The 17,062-nt window shown below is 41.7% G+C and overlaps 1 long non-coding RNA gene across 1 annotated transcript; it reads right to left on the bottom strand.

The window, feature by feature from the left end:
• Positions 1-4,913: 4,913 nt before the first annotated feature.
• Positions 4,914-8,634, bottom strand: LOC102550121 (uncharacterized). The gene is made up of 2 exons (XR_359930.5): positions 8,188-8,634; positions 4,914-5,291 (listed from the first exon to the last, which is right to left on the bottom strand). It is a non-coding gene; the product is annotated as an uncharacterized LOC102550121 (long non-coding RNA).
• Between the last annotated feature and the right edge of the window lie 8,428 nt (positions 8,635-17,062).

Below are 17,062 nucleotides of genomic sequence, written 5' to 3'. Positions count from 1 at the left end.
AAAACAAAAAATAACAAAGCATGGCTAATTTACAGAAAAAGATAAAAGGAACAAAAATTGTCAATAAAGATGTTTTTTAGTGCCAGTGAAATGGGTCAGCACATAAAAATATTTCCTGTCAAGCCTGATTACCGGGGTTTGAGCCCTAGAATCCATGTAGTAGAAAAAAACCCAACTCTTTCATGTTGCCTTCCAACCTCTGTTCACAACATTGTATGTGTGTGTTAATGTGCACACATAAAGAAATAGACGTAATCTTAAAACTTTGGGAACATTTTTACGAAGAAGAAAAAAGGAAAATGCCTACTTTCCCTGCTGTCGGATCTCACTGTGGAGCTCTGGGCTTTGTGAGCACCGTTGAAGGAATTCAGATGAACCCATAAAGCATAGAACAGAAGATAATTTGAGTTCATTACAAAGGAAAGTGAAGCGCTCTTGAGGACAAGAGTAGAGCCAAGGGGACCATAGGCAAAGCACAAGAGTAGAGAAGCCGAGGGGACAATTGCCATCGGGCACACTCACAGGGTAAGAGTAGAAAATGACCTAAGGGACACTGTGCTGACCTACCTGTATTTTATGTAGGCTTTGTAATATTTCTAACGTTTCTAAAAGAGACAGCTTTTCCTCAGAGGCATTTCCTTGTACAGATGATTGACAGGCTCATTTAGATCGACTCTCAGGGAGGGGACAGTGGTATGCCCTTGTCCTTTAGCAGAAGGCTTCTTACTTGAAAACTGCATTATGGCCTTGTATGCAGTTCAGACTTCATGTTTCTACCCAGGGCCAGAGATAAGATTTAAACCCCTTCCTTCTGAAGCAGTGACCAGAGTCCTACGGTGGCAGCCTATGTTACACTACTAGCTACCTATCAACACCTTCAAGAGCTAAGACTAAAATCACTTAAGAAATGGCCCCTTTGGGATGAAATGGGGCATAAAAGTTTTTAGGGTGACCACTCTTACTGGTTAAGTTTTTATAGGGCCATCAGTAGACAGATCCACTGGGAACAGAGGAGAAGGTCTAGTGTAGGCATACATTTTTCCGATCTACTTTAATAAGCATTCAACCTCCCCTCTAGTCCGACACCCACCGGAGATAGTAGAAAAGAAAAGTTAATTAGGAATCAGAGGAAGTAGGTCTATTTAGGAATAGTTCTTCGGGGGCAAGTTCAATCTTCATTGTCAGGACATCAGCAGGTCAGTCCAGTAGCCAATACTGAGTACAAATCAGCAGCTGCAGTCCAGTCCTCTTGGCAGTCACCACACATGAGCCAGCAAATGAGGTTCAATCCAGAAGAAACCCCAAGGCTCAGCAACCAGCCAGGGTCTCTAGAAGCAGCAAGAACCCTCAGGAACCTCATGAGAAGTTCTTTGGCTAGTTTCTCTCTATGGCATCACAAGTGGAGCTTAGCAACACAACGTAAGGCAAACCAATGCACGCGTGTTTTCAGCGAAGAATAGAGAGGTAGAGCAAAGCAAACCAATGCTCGAACTCCCATTGTCTGTGGGGCCATATTTATAATGATTCATCACATGTCCTTTCACGGGTTTGTTTTAGCAAAACATCCTTTCACCCCAGCAAAACATTATTTGACGTAACTGACTTTCCAAAGAAACTGGAAGTTTCCAATTCAATCTAATGACCAACAGGACTGAGGCAAAATAGAAAGACAGGAAAATTATGGTGACATGGAAGGAAGGCTTGGGAAAACAGGCCCTTCATCCTGGGGTCTGGTCTGCTTTATCTGCTGAGAAACTTCAAATTCTCCTGATAGTCCAGACTGCACACGGAGATGAAATGTGTTTTCCAAGGACATCTTTTGAAAACAATAAGCTGTGCTTAGTGCCAAAATGATGTACAACCCTGTGCTTTGGAGCTCCCGTTCATTCCTCAACCTAAACCACGTTCCCTATAAATCTGCTTTATACCTTTGTTTAAAGGAGAACATTCTTTAACTTTTAACCTTACTATAAAGCTTTACTCTTTGGCAAATGAGGAAAGGGGGAAGAGTTCTCAGCAACCTTTACAGATGTAACCGGAGAACCACCAGAATCCTATAAATACCCATCGATACAACACCCAACTCTATATCCATGTTGGGCTATGTCTTACTCTTTCCTTGAACCTCCCTCTCTGAACCTAACATCTATGCTAACGCACCTCTTGGGGGCTGGAGAGCCGGCTCCAGGAATAGGAGTACTTGCTGTGAAAGCATAGGAAATTGAGCAGGGAGCTGGGCATGGCCGCCCATGCACCTATAACCTCTCTGCTGTGGATGCAGAGGCAGGAGGATCACTGAGATGTGTGAACTATCCTAGTTCCAGGGCCAGTGAAAACCTGTCTCAAGGAAATAAGGTAATTTATCACAGAGTTGAAAAAGCTGGGGGTCTGGCTCCCTAACTGATCAAAACTTTCTTGAAGGCCAAAGGATAGACCCTGGGGTGTCGCATTTGTAATTTTGTGTTTTCCTCTTGGCAGAGCTCCTAAATTTTACAAAATTCAAGCTCAACAAAGCCTGGGCCTGTCCTTAGCTAAGATCTTACCACTTGCATGATGATTTTTTTTTTTTAAAGAAACAGAGTGTAAATGAAGTGAATTATATTTGTTTCCCCAGTTGCAATCAAATTACAGTACTATTTACCCAGCAAGAAGACAGGTTGCGTACTGATTTTCCTACTTCTTCATTAACCTGTAGCTACAAAGCTACAAACCTGAAGACACAAAGATTTAGTTGAAATCATAGAACGTTGCCAGGATACTGTAAATCTTGGAAACATAAAATACTGACACGACTACAAATACCAATGCACTGGACAACTAGTTATTAATTAGTCTTTGGTAGTGGGCTAGCTAGGGAGAGACGCTAAGGGCGACAGGAGGAATTCTAGCATGCCGTTCTCATTAACTACGTCAACAAATCATGACCAGTATGAAAGCTGGAGGACTCAAGGAAAGTATAATCAATTTTCCATGTTTCAAAATGTACCCATAATATTTCTAAAGATGACAGATCAAGGAAAGAACCAGGTATATTACTAATGGTAGAAACAATACTTGACATGAAATAAAACTCATAAGAACAGCCTAGCACAAAGGAAACTTAGGAACTTGACTAGGAGACGAAGAAAACAAAATCTTGATTTATCTGTATCTAATCTATAATATATCTTCAATAGCATTTAATTTTCATTTGTTCAAACATCATTTAATCTTTACTCGAGTATTTAGAAATGTTTGTAATGATACAGCTGATGGTGTTGCTCTGTCCTGAGAGAAATTAATAGGAGTGATTCAAACAATTTACCTTCATTTTATTTACTAACGTGAAATACCTCTACAGCATATTTTATTTTAAAAATTCAGCTTGAAAGCTGGACATGGTGGCACACGCCTTTGATGCTGGCATTCGGGAGGCAGAGGCAGTTGGAACTCTGTGAGTTCAAGGCCAACCTTATCTACAAAGGGAGTTCCAGGACAGCCAGGGAGGTTATACAGAAAAACCCTGCCTTGAAAACCAAACCAAACCAAACAAACCAAACCAAACCAAACCAAACCAAACCTGAGATTGAGGAACTGCTCAGTGATTAACAGCATTTGCTGCTCTTGTGTGTAAAACATATGAGTTCAGTTTTCAGCACCCATATGACAGCTCGCAACTGCTATAGTTTCTGGGGGAACCTGACTCCCTTTTCTAGCTTCTGCAGGCGCTAAACATGCACATGACATACATACATACATGCATACATGCTGAGCCCAGGTCTGTGCAGGAGTACCACATGCTCATAAGCACTGAGGAGCCTCTCCGGCCCTAGTAAAAAAAAATTAAATTCAGATACTCATAAAAAAATGTAAAAAAAAAAAAAATCAAAATCCAGAAACATCCATGGCAGAGGAGAAGCTATGACAAAAATCTCAGATGCAGGGCTGTGGTCAAGAGCATTGACTGCTCTTCCTGAGGATCCAGGTTTGATTCCCAGAAACCACCTGGCAGCTCACCACTGCCTGTAACTCAGAGGATCTGATGCCCTCTTCTTGGCCCCACTGGCACTACGTACATACAGCATACCGACAAACATACAGGGAAAGCATCCGTAGAGATAAAATAAAAGTAAATAAATGTTTAAAAAGAATCCAGATGCCTTGGTCAGAGAGATGGCTCAGCAAATAAAGGGCAACTGTCAAGGCCAGTAATCTGAGTTCAATCCCCAGGACCCACTTGGTGAAAAGAGGGAACCAACACCTACAGGGTGGTCCTCTGACCTCAACACGTGTACCATAACACAGTGGCGCACACACGCAAATGTAATTTTAAAACATTTTTAAAGATTTTTCAGTTTATGCTTATAATTGTTTTGTCTACATGTATGTGCACTGCATGTATGCAGTTCCTTTGGAGGCCAGAAGAGGGCATCAGATCCGCTGGACATACAGGCAGGTGTGATCTACCATGTGGGTTCTGGAAACAGACCAGGGCTTCTGCAGGAGCACCAAGTGCGCCTAACCTTTGAGCAGCCATCCACTCCAGACCTATTAAAAAGGTCTGTTAAGTTCAGACTTATAGTAACGCCCATTTTTAAACATCTGGTGGTATACATGTACGTGTCCAAGATACGCATTCCAAATGTTAGGGATTATTAAATGCAAGTGGAAAAAGATGCGAATGATTTTTAGATTTTTTTTTCTTTTCACCATGCCTGAATTTCCCAAATTTTTTTTTCTTTTTCTTTTGGAGGGGTGGGGGAAGTTGAGACAGGGTTTCTCTGTGTAGCCCTGGAACTCACTCTGTAGAATGGCTGGCTTCGAATTCAAGAGCTCCATCTGCTTTTGCCTCCCAAGTGCTGGGATTAAAGGCATGCGCCACCGTGCCTGGCTCTTAAAAATTTTTTATGAGGGACATAAATTGTAGAAATAAAAACCAGAAATGTTATTTTATTTCCTTATTTAGCTCCTTTTACAGCTCTCCCGATTGAACAAGGTCATATAGATTGTGTGTGTCTTTTTTGCACACCGGCTACGTATTCAAGACAAGATGTGTTTGTCATCGCCCTCCAAAGCGTCCAGTTCGGAGATATTCTTCAACGCACGGTGATAAGAAAACCGCTTCCCAGCGGTTAACGGGAGATAAAGAGGCCATCATTGACTGCTTCCCAGCGCCGGCGCCGTCCATTTCTGATTCTGACTGCAAGGGCAGGCGACTCTAAATCATCAACCGCACCGTCGCAGCTTGACAACAAAGCTCCAGGCGAGCTTGTCAGCAGCAGGCCCTTGCCCGGGACGCTCATTTCAAATCGCTGTGGAAAGCAAAGCCACCGCTGTTAAATATCGTAACATCCGACAGTCCGCGACTTTTCTAATCATAAGAGCACTCTTGCAAACTTCGATAAGGAAGTTTACATGGACTTCATCACCGCAGCAGATTTAAAAGGTGAGAAAATAAAGGGGAAAAAAAAGTCAATATAGGTGCAGATGATCTCAGGGGAAAGTTTGGATCCAAGACATTTCCATTATGTCAAAGCAAGGAAGCCACATTTGAAACATTTTACTTTCACACAAAGGCTACTTTGTGCTTTGAAATTCAAGAAGAGACATCAAAGGAAACCAATACACCTGCATATAAAGTAAACCCATTTATTCTTTTTTTTTTTTTTTTTTGGACTTGATAATTTCTTTTGGATTAGAGTACTTAGTAGATAGTTTAGTGTATAATAGAATCCCCTGTGGAATTTTTCATGTCTCAGAATGGTGGGGGGGGGTGTCGAGATATTACAGCTGGGTATACTGAGGGCATGATTTTAATTCCAACAGCACCTGGGAGTCAGAGGATTGTATGAATTTGAGCCCAGCCTGTTCTACATGGTGAGTTCCAGGCTAGCCAGGACTAGATAGTGAGACCTTGTATAAAATAAAATAAAATAAACCATAAATATAATTGGTACTAATCATCTCATAGAAGTTCCAGAAGCCACCAACCATTGAAGTTTCTTCAGGACTTTCCTGAGCCTTACTAGAAGATCCTAGATCAGACCTGTCTGACACCAACCATCCCTCAAGAACTGGAGAGATGGCTTAGCAGTTAGCATTGGCTGCTTTTCCAGAGGACCCAGGTTCCACTCTCAACATTCGTATGACAACGCTAAGTTCTGAAACTTCATTTCTTGGGGGATATGTCCCCATCTGGCCTCCAGTGGTACTGCACGCACACGGTGCACAGACATATGCAGGCAACACACCGACACACATAAAAGAAAATCAAATTTTCTCCTACAAAGTAAATTAAAGGGCATTGGAGTAGTGCAGTATCTCTTCTTCTTCTTCTTCTTCTTTTTTTTCATAGACCAAGTCTTGATTTTTATTACTTAAAAAATTGTTTTGCTTTGTCTTAGACAATCTAATAAGGACTTCGGGTCTCACAGCACGAACCCCTCAAAGTCTGTCTGGACACACACCATAAGCAGATTTAGGAGCTTTCCCAACCTTCTTGGTGTAAAGGTAAACAATCCTGTTGCCAGGGGTTCGAGACAGCCTGGTTTTGTTAGAGGCTGTATTGTAGGAAAGCCTACAATGGTATGTCAAACGCTGGACCATCCTGAGCGTCTCTAAGCACTGTCCCTGGAAGAGCAGGGATATCTCTTCTTTCAACCGTGAGATGTGTTAGAATTATTCCTAGAGAGTGAATTTTAAAGATCCATTTATTACGGTGTGTGTGCAGGTGTATGTGCATGGTGTATGTGGGCACACCTGCCACCCTGCACATGTGGAACTCAAAGGCAACGTCATGTAGGTAAGTTACCTTTACATGGGCTCCAGGAGTTGGACCAGACTTGTATGCATGGCAGGTGCCCCTACCCTCTGTGATGATGTCCTGTTGGGGATTTCTGATGGAAACCATTTTGCCCCTTGATTCCATCATGTGGGGGCCATGGACTGGCCCCTTGACTTAGTTTGGGTTTTCATTGCTGTGACGAGACACCACGACTGAGTCAACTCTTCTAAAGGAAAACATTTAATTGGGGCTGCCTTACAGTTTCAGAGGTTCAGTCCATGATCATCATGGTGGGAGGCATGGCAGCCTGCAGGCAGACATGGTGCTGGAGGAGCACCATGATCTACACCATGATCTGAAGGCAGCCAGGAGGAGACTCTCATTCCACACTGGGCAGAAGCTTAGGCATAGAAAACATCAGAGCCCACCCCCACAGTGATGCACTTCCTCCAACTAGACCACACCCACCCCAACAAAGCCACGCCCCCAAACAGTGGCACTCCCTATGGCCAAGCATTCAAATACACGAGTTACCACTGTAGTGACCACTGAGATGTGTAGGAAAGGGTCCTTAATTATGAATCTGCCATGGCAGCCCTAGAGTCCTTTGATATGAGGAAGAAATAAGAGCATTTTATGTAACAAATAACAGACTATGTATTCAAGCTGCTAGTGTGTTTCTGTTGTTTATAGCCAGCAGCTCTAATCCTAGTTAACACTATTTCTTAGGTAACCCCTGGCTAATGGGACTGTAGTAAGGCCCCATAGTGGCCTTACCTCAGGAACGCCACCCACAGAGCACAGATTGACAAAGTGACCGCTGCATGAGGGTATAAGGTTTTTAATCCACGTACGTGGGGTTGCTCATCCACGCAGGGAGAGGCAACCCCGAACCCAAAAACCACACAACTTTTATTCGTTACAGAGGGCAGACTTCAGCAACAGGGTTAGCTGGCTTATTCTCATTGGTGGTACACAGGACAAGGGATCTGGTCAGGTATTGGCTGGCCTGCTCAAGGGGCCGTTCTTGGCTCAGTTGGTCACTTTCCTCATCCAGCCCTACACTTGGCCTTGGAGAATCACTGGGAAAGGGCTAAGTTGGCACGTCAGTCCCTTAGAGGGGGGTGAACTGGGTAGTTGGGCAGGGTCAGGATGACATCTTACCGTTGTTCTCGGAATTTACCACAGGGAGGGGTGGGGGGGTCTTTCCGAGAACAGTTGTTATTTTGTCTTAATTAGCTTAGTTAGAATCTTGATCACCAAAACTTATTTCATATCACTGGACATCCTGACCACCAGATGTATTTCTCAGAACCTTGTTTTTAAAACTTTGTTTCTCATATCTACGAAACTATGAAACTTTATTTCTTAAGGACCAAAGAGCTGTTCTCTGTTCCCAGCACATGCTCCTTCTGGCCACTTACCTGGACACCCAGGGGGAAACTGAAGGTTTCTCTCTCTCCTCCCATGTTCATTCCATCAACTGTTGACAGCCTTCAAGAGAAAATGAATTACAATTGCTCCTCAACGACAGGCAGCAGCCTGTGAGGTCATCTCTCTGCCTCTTCACTTGCTCTTTAAGTCTTCAGGGGAAGCCAAAAGACCCTGGTGAAAGGCGAATCCATTCACATCACCCACCATCTCAAAACCCTTCAGCTTCTTCCAGTTCTACCTCAGACAGAAATCCAAAACCTTTCAATACGGTCAGAAAAAACTAAGACTAGTCCTCCAGGTAAAGTGCCACGAAATTCTGTCTTTGCATCATAATGTGGTCACTGCACTTGTGAGATCACAGCCTCAGTGGTGACCTGCACAAGAGCAAGGCAGTTAACATTCCAGAACCGATAGGGAGGGGCTCATGAGGTCCAAGCCCTAGTTGAAGAGCTATTGACAATTGAGGACTGAGACGGGACAGGTTATAGTTTTTCTTTGGGGAGAATAGACCCTGGCAGTGCCCATGCTCTGGTTCATGGCCTACATGCATTTAAACATCACTAATTGGACTCAGTGGGTTATAAGGAAGGAGGGGGAGGATGAAGATGAGGAGGGGAGAGGGGGAAATGTAGATGAGAAGTATTGAGGGAAACTGAAGTGAATGGGAGGACGGTATTTGGGTTGGACATTATCTTTTATATTTTTGGATTATTTTATTGGATATTTCTAATTTCATTTCAAATGTAAATTTCCCCTACCCAACTATCCACCCCTTCTTGCCTCCCCTCCCTGACATCCTTCTACACTGGGGGGCGGGGTTCAGCCTTGGCTTCGCCTTCCTTCTGGTGCCCAACAAAGCCATCCTCTGCTACATATACAGCCAGAGCCATGGGTGTGTCTATGTGCACTCTTTGGGTGGTGGTTTAGTCCCTGGGAGCTCTGGTTGGTTGGTATTGTTATTCTTATGGGGTTGCAAGCCCCTTCAGCTCCTTTAATCCTTTCTCTCCAATGGGGACCCTGTACTCAGATTAATGGTTGGCTGCGAGCATCCACCTCTGTATTTGTCAGGCTCTGGCAGAGCCTCTCAGGAGACAGCTATATCAGGCTCCTGTCAGCGTGCACTTCTTGGCATCAGCAATATTGTCTGGGTTTGGTGGCTGTATACACACACACACACACACACACACACACACACACACACACACACACACACACACGGGCTGGATCCCCAAGTGGGACAGGCTCTGAATGGCCATTCCTTTAGTCTACTCCAAACTTTGTCTCCATATCCCCTCCTATGAATACTTTTGTTCCCCCTTCTAAAAAGGACTGAAGCATCCACACTTTGGTTGTCCTTCTTCTTGAGCTTAGTGTGGTCTGTGGATTGTATCTTGGGCTAATCCACTTATCAGTGAGTGCATACAGTGTGTGTTTTTCTGTGATTGGGTTACCTCACTCAGGATGATATTTTCTAGTGAAAGACCCCCGAAGGGAGCCCCCCACTCAAGTCTCGGGAAAGACGCGCACCCAGTAGGACACAGACACCGACCTGCTGTAATCACACGAGGAAGATTTATTGTGAGCGAGATGAAACGAGAGCTCAGGCCAGCATGCTGGGGTCGAGACTCATACACCACACAGGGAGTAGAGGAGTTCGACCCCGACCTGAATTTTCACAGAGCTTATAAAGGAAAAAACCACAAACCAGGGGGATCAAGAGGGAGGGAGGAGGGGAATTCCAAAACCATAAACTGCCCATACAATTTAGGACTTTGTGACATTGTGATTAGGGGTAGTGACATTTTACAGGGCCATTGGACCATTGTGGCCGGAGGCTATGGGTCATTGTGGCTGTTCCAGGAAACCTTTCATGCAAGAATGTTCCGGGAACCATTGTACAGCAAGGGAGGGGCGAAAAGTTCATGTTCTCACAGACCCTACCTCTTCTTTTTGGGTAGCTAGGCGGCTTATTATTAATTTTTAATCCTTCACTAGTTCCATCCATTTGCCTATGAATTTCATGAAGTAATTGTTTTTGATAGCTGAGTAGTACTCCATTGTGTAGATGTACCACATTTTCTATATCCATTCCTCTGTTGAAGGACATCTGGGTTCTTTCCAGCTTCTGGATATTATTAATAAGGTTGCTATGAACATAGATGAGCATGTGTCCTTTTTATATGTTGGAGCATCATTTGGGTATATGCCCAGGAGAGGTATAGCTGGGTCCTCAGGTAATACTATGTCCAATTTTCTGAGGAACCTCCAGACTGATTTCCAGAGTGGTTGTACCAGCTTGCAATCCCACCAACAGTGGAGGAGTGTTCCTCTTTCTCCACATCCTTGCCAGCATTTGCTGTCACCTGAGTTTTTGATCTTAGCCATTCTGACTGGTGTGAGGTGGAATTTCAGGGTTGTTTTGATTTGCATTTCCCTTATGACTAAGGATGTTGAACATTTCTTTAGGTACTTCTCAGCCATTCAGTATTCCTCAGGTGAGAATTCTTTGTTTAGCTCTGTACCCCATTTTTAATAGGGTTATTTGATTCTCTGGAGTCTAACTTCTTGAGCTCTTTGTATATATTGGATATTAGCCCTCTATCGGAAATAGGATTGTAAAGCTCTTTTCCCAGTCTGTTGGTTGCTATTTTGTCCTAATGACAGTATCCTTTGCCTTACAGAACCTTTGCAATTTTATGAAGTCACATTTGTCGGTTCTTGATCTTAGAGCATAAGCCATTGGTCTTCTGTTCAGGAAATTTTCCCCCATGCTCATGTGTTTGAGGCTTTTTCTTCTATTAGTTTGAAGTCAATTAGTTCTATTAGCTTAATACTTCTTTCTATTAGTTTCTGGTTTGATGTGGAGGTCCTTGATCCACTTGGACTTGAGCTTTGTACAGGGTGACAAGAATGGGTCGATTTGCATTCTTCTACATGCTGATTTCCAGTTGAAACAGCACCAAAATTTGTTGAAAATGCTATCTTTTTTCCACTGGATGGTTTTAGCTGCTTTGTCAAAGATCAAGTGACCTTAGGTGTGTGGGTTCATTTCTGGGTCTTCAGTTGTATTCCATTGATCTACCTGCCTGTCTCTGTCCCAGTACCATACAGTTTTTTATCACTATTGTTCTGTAATACAGCTTTAGGTCAGGGATGGTGATTTCCCCAGAAGTTCTTATATTGTTGAGGATAGTTTTCACTATCCTGTGTTTTTTGTTATTCCAAATGAATTTGCAAATTGCTCTTTCTAACATTATAAAGAATTGAGTTGGAATTTTGATGGGGATTGCATTGAATCTGTAGATTGTTTTTGGCAAGTTGGCCATTTTCATGATATTAATCCTGCCAATCCATCAGCATGGGAGATCTTTCCATTTTCTGAGATCTTCTTCAATTTCTTTCTTCAGAGACTTGAAGTTCTTGTCATACAGATCTTCTATTTGCTTGGTTGAAGTCACACGGAGGTATTTTATATTGTTTGTGACTATTGTGAAGGGTGTCATTTCCCTAATTTCCTTTTCAGCCTGTTTATCCTTTGAGTAGAGGAAGGCTACGGATTTGTTTGAGTTAATATTATACCCAGTCACTTTGCTGAAGTTGTTTATCAGGCTTAGTAGTTCTCTGGTAAAATTTTTGGGGTCACTTAGGTATACTATCATATCATCTGCAAATAGTGATATTTTGATTTCTTTCTTCCCAATTTGTATTCCTTTAAACTCCTTTTGTTGTTTGATTGCTCTGGCTAGGACTTTGAGTATTATATTGAATAAGTAGGGAGAGAGTGGGCAGCCTTATCTAGTTCCTGGTTTTAGTGGGATTGCTACAAGTTTCTCTCCATTTAATTTGATGTTGGCTACTGGTTTGCTGTATATTGCTTTTATTATGTTTAGGTATGGGACTTGAATTCCTGATCGTTCCAAGACTTTTAACAAGGAGAGATGTTTAAGGCTGTCAAATGCTTTTTCAGCATCTAATGAAATTATCATGTTTTTTTCTTCTTCTTCTTTGGGTTTGTTTATATAGTGTATTACGTGGATTGTTTTCCGTATATTGAACCATCCCTGCAACCCTGGGATGAAGCCTACTTGGTCATGATGGATGATCATGTTGATGTGTTCTTGGATTTGGTTTGCGAGAACTTTATTGAGTATTTATGCATTAGATATTCATAAGGGAAATCGGTCTGAAGTTCTCTTTCTTTGTTGGGTCTTTGTGCAGTTTACGTATAAATGTAATTGTGACTTCATAGAAGGAATTTGGTAGTGCTCCTTCTGTTTCTATTTTGTGGAATAGTTTGGACAATATTGGTATTAGGTCTATAGAAGAAGGTCTGATAGAATTCTGCACTAAATCCATCTGGCCCTGCGCTTTCTTTGGTTGGGAGACTTTTAGTAATTGCTTCTATTTCTTTAGGAGTTATGGCACTGTTCAGTATCTGGTCCTGATTTAACTTTGGTACTTGGTATCTGTCTAGAAAATTGTCCATTTCCTCTAGATTTTCCAGTTTTGTTGAATATAGGTTTTTGTAGTAGGAGCTGATGATTTTTTGAATTTCCTCAGTTTCTCTTGTCTCCCTTTTCATTTCTGATTTTGTTAATTTGGATACACTCTCTGTGCCCTCTGTTTAGTCTGACTAAGGGTTTATCTATCTTGGTGATTTTCTCAAAGAACCAGCTCCTTGTTTTTTGATTCTTTGTGTAGTTCTTTTTGTTTCTACTTGGCTGATTTCAGCCCTGAGCTTGATTATTTCCTGCCTTATACTCCTCATGGGTGCATTTGCTTCCTTTTTTTTTTTTGGTTCTTTTTTTTTTTTTTTTCGGAGCTGGGGACTGAACCCAGGGCCTTGCACTTCCTAGGTAAGCGCTCTACCACTGAGCTAAATCCCCAGCCCCTCTTCTTTTTGTTCTAGAGCTTCAGGTGTCCTGATTAGTTGAGAGTGTATGCTCTCTCCTGTTTCTTTCTGCAGGCACTCAGCGCTATGAGTTTTCCTCTTAGCACAGCTTTCATTGTGTCCCATAAGTTTGGGTTTGTTGTGCCTTTATTTTCATTAAATTCTAAAAAGTCTTTAATTTCTTTATTTCTTCCTTGACCAAGTTATCATTGAGTAGAACATTGTTCAACTTCCATGTGTATGTGGGTTTTTGTCATTTTTGTTGTTATTGAAGACCACCTTAGTTCGTGGTGATCTGATAGGATGCGTGGGATTATTTTAATCTTCTTGTATCTGCTGAGGCCTGTTTTATGACTGATTATATGGTCAATTTTGGAGAAGGTACCATGAAGTGCTGAGAAGAAGGTATATTCTTTTGTTTTAGGATGAAATATTCTATAGATATCTGTTAAATCCATTTGGTTAATAATGTCTGTTAGTTTCTCTGTGTCTCTGTTTAGTTTCTGTTATCATTATCTGTCCATTGATGAGAGTGGGGTGTTGAAGTCTCTCACTATTATTGTGTTATGTACAATGTGTACTTTGAGCTTTAGTAAGGTTTCTTTTATGAATGTAGGTACCCTTGCATTTGGAGCATAGATGTTCAGGATTGAGAGTTCATCTTGGTGGATTTTTTTCCTTTGATCAATATGAAGTGTCCTTCCTTATATTTTCTGATAGCTTTTGGTTGAAGGTTGATTTTATTCGATATTAGAAGGGCTACTCCAGCTTGTTTCATGGGACCACTTGCTTGGAAAATTGTTTTCCAGCCAGTTATTCTGAGGTAGTGTCTGTCTTTGTCACTGTGGTGTGTTTCCTGTATGCAGCAAAATACTGGTCCTCTTTACATATTCAGCTTGTTAATCTATGTCTTTTTTTGGGGGAATTGAGATCATTGATGTTAAGAGATATTAAAGAATAGTGATTGTTTTTTTTCCTGTTATTTTTGTTGTTAAAGGTGGAATTATTTTTGTGTGACTCTCTTCTTTTGGGTTTGTTGCAAGAATACTTTCTTGCTTTTTCTAGAGTACAGTTTCCCTCATTTGTTGGATTTTTCCATCTGTTATCCGGTAGGGTTGGATTTGTGGAAAGATATTATGTAAATTTGGTTTTGTCATGGAATATCTTGGTTTCTCCATCTATTGTAATTGAGAGTTTTGTTGGATATGATCGCCTGGGGTGGCATTTGTGTTCTCTTAGGGTTTGTATGACATCTATCTAGGCTCTTCTTACTTTTGTAGTCTCTGGTGAGGAGTTTGGTGTAATTCTGATAGGTCTGCCTTTATATGTTACTTGACATTTTTCCCTTACTGCTTTTAATATTTTTTCTTTGTTTTGTGCATTTCATGCTTTCATTATTATGTGACAGGAATTTCTTTTCTGGTCCAATCTATTTGGAGTTCTGTTGGCTTCTTGTATGTTTACGGGCATCTCTTTCTTTAGGTTAGAAAGTTTTGTTCTATAATTCTGTTGAAGATATTTACTGGCCCTTTAATTTGGGAATCTTAGCTCTCTTCTATACCTGTTATCCTTAGGTTTGATCTTCTCATTGTGTCCTGGATTTCCTGGATGTTTGGGTTACGAGTTTTTTGCATTTTACATTTTCTTTGACTGTTGTGTCAATGTTTTCTATGGCATCTTCTGCCCCTGAGATTCTCTCTTCTATCTCTTCTATTCTGTTGGTGATGTGTGTGTCTATGACTCCTGATCTCTTCCCTAGGTTTTCTACCTCCATGGTTGTCTCCCTTTGTGTTTTCTTTATTGTTTCTTTTTCCATTTGTGGATTCTGGATGGTTTTGTTCAATTCCTTCACTTCTTTGGTTGTGCTTTTCCTGTAATTCTTTAAGGGATTTTTGTGTTTCCTCTTTAAGAGCTTCTATTTGTTTTCCTGTGTTGTCTTGTATTTCTTTTTTTTTTAATTTCTTTTCTTTTCTTTTCTTTTTTTTTTTTTTCAGAGCTGGGGACTGAACCCAGGGCCTTGTGCTTGTTAGGCAAGCGCTCTACCACTGAGCTAAATCCCCAACCCCTGTCTTGTATTTCTTTAAGGGAATTATTTATGTCCTTCTTAAAGTTCTCTATCATTGAAGAGTTAAATTTCAAAGAGTTAGTCACAAACAAAGTCCGAACATGCCTGAGAGAATTTGAGATAGGGTTCACTGGCTGGAGCCACCCCCTCCCCTTCCTTCACTCCCTGAGGATGGGTCATCCCCCTGCTGAGTGAGATGAGTCACCCTACCCACATTGCTGGGATGCTAGGTTGCACGTATGCTTTGCTGATGTAACTCCGTGCCAAAAGGAACTGTGAGTCCTTTGAATTAGCCAATCCTGTGTAACCGCGCAAAATTCCCTGGCTTCCCCTATATAAACCCCTGCCTGAAGAGGCTCGTGGTCGGCTCCTCTATCTCCTGCGTGAGATGCGTGGCGTGTCGGCCCGAGACCTTGGTGTTGGCCCGAGATCTCGTTAATAAAACTACCTCTTGCTATTACATCAAGATCGGCTTCTCGAGTTTCCTGGGGCACGCCACCATCTGGAGACTGGAGCGAGAGTCTCATGAGATGTGATTTTTAAATCCAAATCTTGCTTTTCTGGCATGTTTGGATATCCAGTATTTGCTTTGGTGAGAGAACTGGGCTCTGATGATGCCAAGTAGTCTTGGTTTCTGTTGCTCAGGTTCCTGTGCTTGCCTCTCACCATCAGGTTGTTCTGGGGTTAACTGGTCTTGCTGTCTCTGACAGTGGCTTGACCCTCCTGTAAGCCTGTGCTTCAGCACTCCCAGAGATACTACTCTACCATCTATCAAAATTCAACATGTACCAGCAATTTTAATGTAAATTCTAAGTTGGCAACATTTCCAGAACAAAATGGATAAAACTATAGTTTTCTAGGAAATGATACCCAAGGCATGATCTGTAAGTGTAAAAATGAACAAATTAGATTTTGAATGAAAAAATACCTTTTTAATTTCAAAATACTATATTAATAAAATGAAAATATAAGGAATAGAGTAAAGTGAAATATTTGAAACTCATATATCCAGCAAAGATCTTGTATCTAGAAAATATAAAAAAAAAAGGCATTCACACCAGGTAATGCTGGCTCACATTTGCAATTTTGGCACTTGGAAAACTGAGGTAGGAGGATTGCTGTGAGTTCTAGACAGCCTGGGCTACTTGTGGACACTCCCCATCTCTCTCTCTCTCTCTCTCTCTCTCTCTCTCTCTCTCTCTCTCTCACACACACACACACACACACACACACACACTCAAAAGTAAAGCAAAACAAAGCAAAACTAAAAAATTCAATACAAAGGCAGCCCAGTTTTTAATTTTTTTCCCTTTGAGACAGGGTTTGTCTGTGTAGCCGTGGCTGTTCTGGAACCTGTCTGTGGACCAGGCAGCCCCAGAACTCAGAGATCTGCCTGCCTCTTCTGAGTGCTGGATTAAAAATGGCAAAGTATTGACATTTCATTTTGATATACATATCAATATCATCAATCATCAGAAGATACAAATGAAGGCATCAATGAATACTACTACGTGTCCCCTAAAAAGATTATTATCAAGAATATGGACGATATTGAAATACTTTGAATATAAAATAAATTGTGTGTGTGTGTTTGTGTGTTATATGCACATCTGTGTGAGGGAATATCTGTTCCACGTGTATCTGCTATAAACATGGAAGTCAGAGAACATGAAGTATCTTGCTTCATCACCCTTGGCCTTATTTTCTTGAGACAGGGTCTCTCAGTAGAGATAGGCTGGCAGTGAACAAGCCCCAGAAACCTTCCTATCTCTGTCCCTCCAAACCATAGGTGTTACAGGAAAGTGTTTGAACGCAAATCTTTGATGCTCGTGTAGCAGTGTTCTTATGCACTGAGTTATCTCCCCAAGCCTGCTAAAATAAATACTTAAAAACTCATGAGTAAATCTGA

This window comes from Rattus norvegicus, chromosome 15, assembly GCF_036323735.1.
Source record: "Rattus norvegicus strain BN/NHsdMcwi chromosome 15, GRCr8, whole genome shotgun sequence".
Taxonomy (NCBI): Eukaryota; Metazoa; Chordata; class Mammalia; order Rodentia; family Muridae; genus Rattus; species Rattus norvegicus.
The sequence above is the reverse complement of the archived record's forward strand: the minus strand, read 5'-3'. Positions and strand labels throughout refer to the sequence as shown.